At 46.5% G+C, this 9450-nt stretch overlaps 1 long non-coding RNA gene across 1 annotated transcript in view; it reads left to right on the forward strand.

Annotated features, from left to right (window-relative positions):
• LOC127493381 (uncharacterized) overlaps positions 1-9131 on the forward strand; it is a 57451-nt gene extending 48320 nt beyond the window's left edge. Inside the window, exons 2-4 of the long non-coding RNA XR_011385275.1 lie at positions 4197-4303; positions 5458-5544; positions 8665-9131. This is a non-coding gene — a long non-coding RNA (uncharacterized lncRNA). The remainder of the gene's footprint in view (positions 1-4196; positions 4304-5457; positions 5545-8664) is intronic.
• The last annotated feature ends 319 nt before the right edge of the window (positions 9132-9450 follow it).

Raw genomic sequence — 9450 nt, forward strand, 5'->3', positions numbered from 1 at the left:
CTAATCATATAACGTTATTATCTAATTCTCAGACTCTATTCAAGCTTTAGCAATTGTCCCATTGCTTTTGTTGTGTCTCTTCTTTAGTGTGGAGTAATTACTCAATTTCATTATTCTTATGAGCTTGACACTTTTGGAAATTCTAGACCAGCTATTTCCAAGACCCCTCCCTGCCCCCCTTGGAGTTTGTCTGCTGTTTCTCACCGCATTGTTCTGCTTGTGCCTGTATGGCAGAGCACCACAGGAGCAATGCTGTTCTCACTCTGTCCCATCACGCAGGGTGAATTCCAGCTGGTCCCTCTATGAATGGTGTTTACTCTGATTGCTTCTGAAAGTGGTGTTGCTGGACTTCTTCACTGGAAACTTACACTCTTTTATCCCTTTGTCATGTTGCAAAAAAGATGCTTTGAAGCTATGCAAATCCTCCATTCTTTGTCAAACTTTTGCATTTTTAAGTTGGTTATCAGTTTGGATTTATAGAGTGAAAATCCATGGCGTTCACTGTTTCTTTTGGTGTCTGAAGTGCACCAGACCTGGTCAGTGGAGTCCTCCTAACGTGTCCCCACCATTCTCTGAATCCATCCTTGCTCTCCCACACAAGATGCCCCAGGCTCAGCTTGTCCTTTCTCCAAGGAGCCCTGATTATTCTGAGTGTAGAACGTTATTTGGAAGTCAAGACTTGAAGTCTCAATGTGCTCATTGTTGTGGGGGTGTCATGGTCCCCTTACTCTTTGTGTGGACAGGACCAGGAAGCACACAGATGCACACGCGCACACATAGGCTTACATTTGTGTTAAGCTCCATAGCTACCTGTGTATATATTGAAAGTAACATGTTCACACTCACATTTCCAACTCCGGATTAGCATGATGGGATTCAGGCTAGCTTTTTCCTTCTGCACATTTGTGACTCCCACAGTGAAACACCTTACTGCCATTTTCTAAGACATATTTTCTTCTTGATGTCTCTCCCGAGTACATCCTATCTTCTCTCTCTGCCCCATCCCTGTGTTCTCTGTAGAAATCTACTTCACTCCAACTCTGCCACTCCTGCCCCATGTGGGTGCTTGCCTCCCCTTTCTTGGCCTTTAACTCTCTCTCTCTAGGTCGTTCCCCCATGGGCACCTTTTTCACCTTGCTGAAGCTCTGATGCTCCAGTCTTTTATTTCATTTATTTGAAAGGTGGAACAACGGTGGAGGTAGGGGTGGGTGCCGGATGAGAGAGATCTTCCATCTGCTAGTTCATTCCCCAAATGGCCACAACAGCCAAGGCTGGGCCAAGCCAAAGCCAGGAGCCAGGAACTCCATCCAGGGCTCCAATATGGGTGATCGGTGCCCAAGCACTAATGCCATTTTCTACTGCTTTCTCAGGCATATTAAGAGGGAGCTGGGTCTGAAATGGAGCAGCTGGGATTGCAATTGGTGCTCCAATATGGGAGACTGGTGTCACAGGCCACTGCTCCACAACGTCAGCCCCTGATGCTATTCTCTTTTAAAGCATTTTTTTGATGCCCCACTTTTTTTTCTTTCAGATTTATTTATTTATTTGAAAGAGTTACACAGAGAAGGAGAGGCAGAGAGAGAGAGAGAGAGAGAGAGAGAGAGAGAAGTCTTCCATCCACTGGTTCACTCCCTAATTGGCTGCAATGGCTGGAGCTGCGCCAATTTGAAGCCAGGATCCAGGAGCCAGGAGCCAGGAGCCAGAAGCCAGGAGCTTCTTCCGGGTCTCCCATGAGGGTGCAGGGGCCCAAAGACTTGGGCCATCTTCTACTGCTTTCCCAGGCTACAGCAGAGAGCTGGATCGGAAGTGGAACAGCCGGGACTTGAACTAGCGCCCATATGAGATGCTGGCACTGCAGGCAGCAGCTTTACCCGCTATGCCACAGCACCGGCCCCAGATGCCCTACTCTTAACCACTGTGACTTTCTCATCCCCAGAATAGACCTTGCTTCGTTCCAGCTGAATTGTGTTAGGACTGAATTCTTTAGAAAGGAAAGGGCAGAAAACCAAAAAGAAGGAAAGTGGGACAGGAAGAGTCGAGGGAAAAAGCAGGTGCCTATCATTTTGGTTTGGGGAGACCCTATTAACACTAAAAGATTTTTTTAAAAAAATGATTTATTTTATTTATCTGAAGCAGAGAGAGAGAGAGAGAGAGAGAGAGAGAGAATTTTCCATTTTCTGGTTTACTCCCCAAATGGCCACAATGGTTGGGATTGAGCCAGGCTAAAGCCAGGAGCCTGGAACTCCATCAGGGTCTCCCACATGGTGGCAGAGACCCAAACACTTGGGTCATCCTCCCTGGCATATCAAGGAGACGAATTGGAAGTGGAGCAGCCAGGATTTGAACCAACGCACCGATATGGGATGGCAGCATCATAGGTGGTGGCCTAACCCGCTGTGCCACAACACCAGCCCCAAGACGATTTTCTTTCTTTGTAGAGAATATAACTCCTGTGTTAAGCCTGCAATAATTGGAGTTATTCTTGATTGTGCTGGATATCTTGGCTTGGAACTAGGAATCATTTTCCGTTCACTTTTATGGCACTTTCTCTATCACAGGGCTTAGAAAACTAAAAACTACATTTCCCCGACTCCCTTGCAGTTAGAGTTTTGGCAGCAAATTAGATTCCACCAATGCAATGAACTCCCAGGAGGCTTGGATGTTGGAAATGTATTGGAAGCCAGAGTGTTGTTCTCATTGCTGCTGGCAAGCGAGGCAGCAGACGCACGCGTGCCTGTGGCCTGACTCAGATTTACGGCACGTAAGGCAGTCACTGGCTTCTTGAACATGAGAGGCACTGGTGGCGGCTTTGGAGTAGCAGCAGCAGCGGCCACAGCCTTCTGAAGACGTCTGAATCGGAGCTTTGAAGGTGTGCACCGAGCCAGTGGCTCCCTCGAGAGGTCCCTGCAGCCTGTTCCTTGTATGAAACCTCCTCTGTTTAACATACCTACAGGGACTCCCACTTCCTGCCCTGATGCCTAGATGACACACTGACTCTACAGAGAGGAGAATTAGATAATAGGAAAGTGATCTTAACTTCTGCAAGGGTGTTGCTGTTTGTTATTTACGTTAGAACTTGTTTGGTACTCATTATCAGTTATGTGCTAAACTCGACTCACAGATATTAATAAAGGTAACCAACAGGCACATTTTGGTCTCAAGGCACTGATAGACTAGAAGAAGGAAGTAGAGAAAAAATTAATAATGAACAACTAAATCTAAAATAAAGCAGATGGAGATAAGTGTTATCAAAGTAGCATACACAGAACATTCTTCACTCGTCACGGAGTAAAGTCTAAGCTCCATGCATATGGCACTGATGGTCTCCCAGGCTGCCCTTCCTCGTTGGCACAGCTAACCGCTGCTAAGCTGTCACTCCGGATGCCCAGCCAGCTCAGCTTCTGGCCTCTTTCCAAACTCGTGCACCTGAAATGCGCTTCCTATACCCTTTCTGCCCAGAGAACTCCCACGCATTCCTCAGGAGCAAGCATCGTCTGCTCCATAAAGGCATCACACAGACACAGAATTCATCTCTTGCTCTTGAATTTCTGTGTGACTGGGGAAACCAAAGGCCTATTAATGGCACATCACCCTCCTTTCTTCAACATCTTAGCTTGCTGATCGTTTTAGAGAATGTGGCCTCTGAAAGGAGAAATTATGCCACTAAAATCCACACCTCTGTTCCCCAAGGGAACTGCTTTATTATTGCAAGGTACTTAAATAAAATAAAACTTTCAAAGAATAATCCTTTATAAGATGATTTCACATATGCATCCATTCTCACCATAACTCTGATTCCCGAGAGTCTCTGTCTACCCCTGCAATGTTTCCCTTGGGGCTCAAGGTCTCTATGATCTTCCAGAAAAATCCAGCTGAGCGCTGGACAAACAGAGGAAGAACTGTGAAGGTACATTTCTCCCTGTGAAGAGGGATCCATTCTGACTTCTACATTAATTCATACACGCCACTCTCTTGCTGCGTGTTAGGTCCTGAGGGTGTTTAGCATTGCCAATACTGTTACGGCATATTTATGGAGTATTCCATGTTTGGAAAATAGTTTACAATGATTTGTTAACAAGCAAAAGCTGAGAATGTTTCAGCAATGGTTGATTCACTTTGCAAAGCATTTGCAACAATATACAATATTTATGGGATTGCAAAATCTTGTTAAATGAATGAAGTTCCATTTTTCCTAGTTGGATTCGACCAACATTTATTGAGTGTTGACTAAGTGCTATGCACCATGCTAAGATTCCACTGAATGAATGAACCTTCACCAAGCAGCTACTGTGCCAGTCATTGGGTAAGTATTCCATTGAGTAAATAAACATCTGGCAAGGATCTCTGTCGACCCAGGTACAAATGCTAGGATCGAATTGAATGGATAGCATCTTATAATGCATGCATAATGTGCCAGATACTACATGTGCATTCCATCAAATGAATACATATTTATTAAGCACTATCTATGTATTATGCATCAAACCAGGCACTTTAACACACATGATTCCAGTTAATCCTCAAGGTATTATTATTCTTATTTGAAAAAAAAAAGATTTAGTGATTTATTTGAAACACAGAGTGACAGAAAAGGGTGGAGGGAGAGAGAAGGAGAGCACTCCCATTTTCTGGTTCACTCTCCAAATGTGATACCAGCTAGGACTGGGCCAGGCCAAAGCCACAAGCTAGGAACTCCATCCAGGTCTCTCACATGGGTGGCAGGGACCCAAGTATTTAAACCATCATCTTCTACCTTCCCAGGTGCATTAGCAAGAAACTAGACCAGAAACTGAGGAGCCAGAACTCTATCTGGCAGTTCAATGAGGGAGTTGGCACTCCAAGCAGCAGCTTAACCCATAGAGCCACAACACCTGCCCCTTCCTGCCTACTCCCACCCCTGGCTTTCTTTTCTTGAGAAAGTTGTAGATAATTGCTAAGTTAGTTCACAAGGCTATGGAGGCAATTTCATCATAGTTACTAAAACCATGTAATGCTCTTGATCCAAATCATATACAAGAATGGCACTGCCTGGAAAAGACCAAAGAACTGTTTCCCTGGATGAAACCCCTGCTGTTTCAGTCCCCTTCTTATTCAGGCAGTTAATGAGTCCACAAATGCTCACTGGAGGCCTAGCGCAGGCCTGGCCCTGTCTAAGGGCAGGATGTCCGAGGAGACTCAGGCAAGTTTTAGAGGTGTGGCCTTAGATCCTTCATCCAGAAATAGAACAGCTGTCTAGGAGGGTATTACGACGTCCACTTTTTACTACGTTCTTAACATTCAGCTTCTCAGATTACAGAAAAATTTTGACTCTGTGCTGCTCTCTCTAATGTAATCTACCATCTTTATATCTGTCATCTCTCTCATCTACATAAATGCTTAAAAGTGCTTTTTCTGACTCATTCTTTCCCCTCGTCTCTTAAGCCTACAAAGACAAGCACTCTTAATCTAATTTTACAGATGAGGAAACCAAGGCTCTTGGAGACTGGGCAATCTGTTTGAAGATCGCAACAGCTGAGAAAATGTGGAACCAGGATTCACTCTCAGGTCTGTCTCACTCGAGGGGCCTCCTGTCCTCTTCACACTCTGTTGGAGCTATAAGGCACGGGATGGTCACATGCGTTAAATGCTCATGAAGACGTAGGTTCTAGCAATAGAATGGAAGAGTGGGTGTAGGATAGGACTGGCTTCTCCGGTGTGTTTCCTCTCAGTTTGCACTGAAAGTGGCCTTCAGGTTTGGATTTGAAATGGGAAGGAAGTTTACCTCCTCCAGTGAAGATTAAAGAAAAGCTATGAGGCTTGGCAACATGGCTGATATCCTGGCAACCATTCATCCGGGCTCAACAGGGAGGAATGATGGCCTGGAGCCGCGGGGCATGAGAAGAGCCAGTCTGGCTCCCTGTGCACCACCAGTTCTTTCTATGTCAACTTTGGCTCCCGTTGGCACCTGGGTTTCTTTCATCTACAACATAAGAGAGAGGATAATTTGTTCAGTGGTTGCCTTGGAGGTTAAACAAGAAATGTAGGTGAATGCATTGGGCTGAGACATGTTTAGATGAAGGCTAATGAAGCAGACTTTTAGGGAAGCCACGTATGAGGCACTGGCAGGGTCCTGGGGTTGAGTGGTATGTAATGTGCAGCCAGCGCCTGTTCCGGATGGTGTTCTGGAAAAAACAGATGTGATAATGGCAGCCAGAACAGGCTCTAGTGGAAGGAGTGACCACCTTGAGACAGGCTGGAGAATCAGCCACAGAGGCCTCCAAGGGGTGTTGTGGGAGTGGTGGGATGGGCTGAGAGGAAGAGGGAAGCCTGTCTGGACAGGGTGGCCATGCAATCGCCTCACTAGTCCCGAAGCTGCTGCCTTCCAGAGCCCCTTGCCTCTGCTTGACCTTGTTCTTGGAAGGGCAGCGCTGTGGTAAGTGGTGGTGTGAAAAATATCTGGGTGACTAACAAATCAGTTCATCAAAAACCACTTAAGACAGCAAGGCAAGGCCTTTGCTGCTGTGTTCCCATAGAGAATGGGCACCACATGTGACCCCGTTCCAGCTTTCAACCCTTTGACCCAGCTCTTCTCCCTGCTGCTGGAGTCACAGTTTCCACATCTTTCCGGAAGCTTCTGGAACTTGGTGACCATACTGTTTGCATCATCAGGGAGATGAATCACAGGTATGAAGACCCTCAGACCTCCCAGTTCTCAAGGGAATACTGTGATGAAGTCTCATTAGGAGCCTAAAGTTATCACAGCCTAGCAGAAGGACTTGGGGCTCATGTTCTCAATAACTCTATAGGAAACTTGTGCCTGCTGGTCAAGTCAGCTTGAGAAGGCTGAGCAGAGACTTGGGGTCGCATGCAGGGCACCTAGAGAGAAATCAGCATGGCGGCCTTTGCCCGTGACTCTAAGAGAACTGCTCATCCGCTTGTTCACACTGGAGGGGAGTCCTGGTGAGCACTACAGGTGGAGTCTGTCTGGACTAGCAGTCTTTCCTCCTAGTACCGAGACTGGCTCTTTGACTTAGGACTTAATCATGATGACAGGGAGTTTTGCTGAGAATGACTGGGTGACTGAGGCCACATTCTGTCACGATAATGAAAAAGATGATGACGTCACAGACAATACAGAGTACTGATAGGAGTGTGAACACAGACTCAGTCAATCAATCCATCAAGCACAAGGGCTGGCCATTAGGCAGTGTTGCTAGGCCCTTCCTCCTCTGTCCTCCAGGTGCTGGATCCTGCCTCGTGTGGACAAGGAGGCAGCCCTGATTCCATGCTGACTCTTCCTCCAGGGCCCTCTGGCATGTTCCCTTCCCTCTGATCCTAGCGGTGGATCCTGAGACACATGGTTCTTGCCCAAGAGTCATTATCACTAATCATAATCATAGATGGTCCTTACTCTGAAGAGCTGATTCAGAGGAGATGAAAGGGGTTTGTCTTTATCACTTGATTTGTGTGGAAGCTGAATTTCTCCTCCACTGTGCCCTCTAAAATACTGTTGTGTCCTCTGTAAAAGACCATGCATGTGAGCCGGCGCCGCGGCTCACTAGGCTAATCCTCCGCCTTGAGGCGCTGGCACACTGGGTTCTAGTCCCGGTCGGGGCGCCGGATTCTGTCCTGGTTGCCCCTCTTCCAGGCCAGCTCTCTGCTGTGGCCCGGAATGCAGTGGAGGATGGCCCAAGTGCTTGGGCCCTGTACCCCGTGGGAGACCAGGATAAGCACCTGGCTCCTGGCTTTGGATCAGCGTGGTGTGCCAGCCGCGACGGCCATTGGAGGGTGAGCCAACGGCAAAAGGAAGACCTTTCTCTCTGTCTCTCTGTCTCACTGTCCACTCTGCCTGTAAAAAAAAAAAAAAAAAAAAAGACCATGCATGTGGAGAGTTGCTTTTTTCTAACTTTAACTTTAACACAGCTGCCTACAATCACTCTGGAAATATGCATCCCATAAGAGGGTCGCCATTCTTTGTGGTAACCTCAGAGTCTCAATGGGCCAGAGGACTCACTCACTCCCTGATTAGATGTGGGCAGAATACCTTGGCATCTCCATTATGCTGCTCAGTATTTGACATCGGGACTTCAAATTAACTGAGGTTACGGCTATTTATTTGAAGCTGGTCCTCCAAGATTATCTGGGCTGCCATGGCATGTGGGAGCCTCTTAATATCTATTAATTTCTTTTCCTTGTTTTTTTCTACTGGGTTGAGTCCATTAGCTATGGACAGGGAGATATTTGCTTCTGTCTCTTATTGAAGTAACTAAATTAGAAACAGATTTGTGCCAATATTGACCTTCAATCCTCCAACCTCAGGTCCTTGGACAACGACCTTGATGACAATGAAAGTGTCATGCAGGAGAAAAGTCGCCATCCCTATGAGCTCAGGAGTCAGAGGTAGGCAAGTGCTCAGGCTAGGAAGACCCGTAGCTCGCCAGCCCCTCCTTGCTAGAGCTGGCGCATGCACAGGAGTGATGGATACCCACGTGGTTGGGAGAAAGCTTGGAGATCTGAAGTCCTCAGCACTTCCTGTTCACCTTTTTGAAGATCTAGTCTGAAGACAGGATTTGATCCCCAACCATAATAACACTTGTTTCTTTGAGAGTCTCTTCTTAGGTGCTCTGTAAGCATTGCACTGTTCACTAACATTCGGAGGTAAGAATGCTTATTTCTGTGTTTCAGATGGGGAAACTGAGGCTCAAGAACACCTTGTCCCTTGTCATACAGTTCATAAGTGGTTAACTTGGCATGTGAACACAGGGTGTGTCCTCATCTCTATGCGCAGTCCTTGTAATGGAAACTGATCCAGGAAGCAATGAAGCCAATTGCGTCCAGTCAAAGGGAAGAGTGTCTGCTCAGTAGACGCCTGGGTATGCTGGCTGAGTGCCACGAGGATATGGCTTCTCCTTGGTGACCATGACAATCTCAAGAAAGTACTTCACAGCAGAAATGCTTTTGCTGTGACTCACCCTGTTACTGTCTGTGGAGAGTTTATAGTCAAGGAGCTATAGGGAGTCATGTATGGCTCCTTCCTTTTTATGCCCCAGCAATTCTGTTAAGCAATGGCCTCCTAGTAACATATGGAGTTGGTGGGAAGTCATGTGACCCACATGAATTAGCACTCAGATAAAATTCAGCTGTTTATGGGATCATGTAGACTGATTTACTAATACCGCCATGAATTTGGGTGCAAGCTTTTTGGAAAAAATAATGTCAAAGGTACATTTTTTTTTGAGAGGCAGAGATATGGGGGTGGGGATGGGGGAAGGAGAGCTTGCATCTGCTAATTCACTCTCCAAAGGTTCTCATAGCCAATAGCTATGCATCACAGTGCCGGCCTCCAACCCAGGTATTCTAATATGGGATGTGGGCATCTTACTGCTAGGCTAAACACCTGTCATATAAGAGCTACACTATTAATTCCCCCTCATCATTGATTTGAAAGCTAGAAGTCCAGGTTCCTGATAA

This window comes from Oryctolagus cuniculus, chromosome 1 (genome assembly GCF_964237555.1).
Source record: "Oryctolagus cuniculus chromosome 1, mOryCun1.1, whole genome shotgun sequence".
Lineage (NCBI taxonomy): Eukaryota > Metazoa > Chordata > Mammalia > Lagomorpha > Leporidae > Oryctolagus > Oryctolagus cuniculus.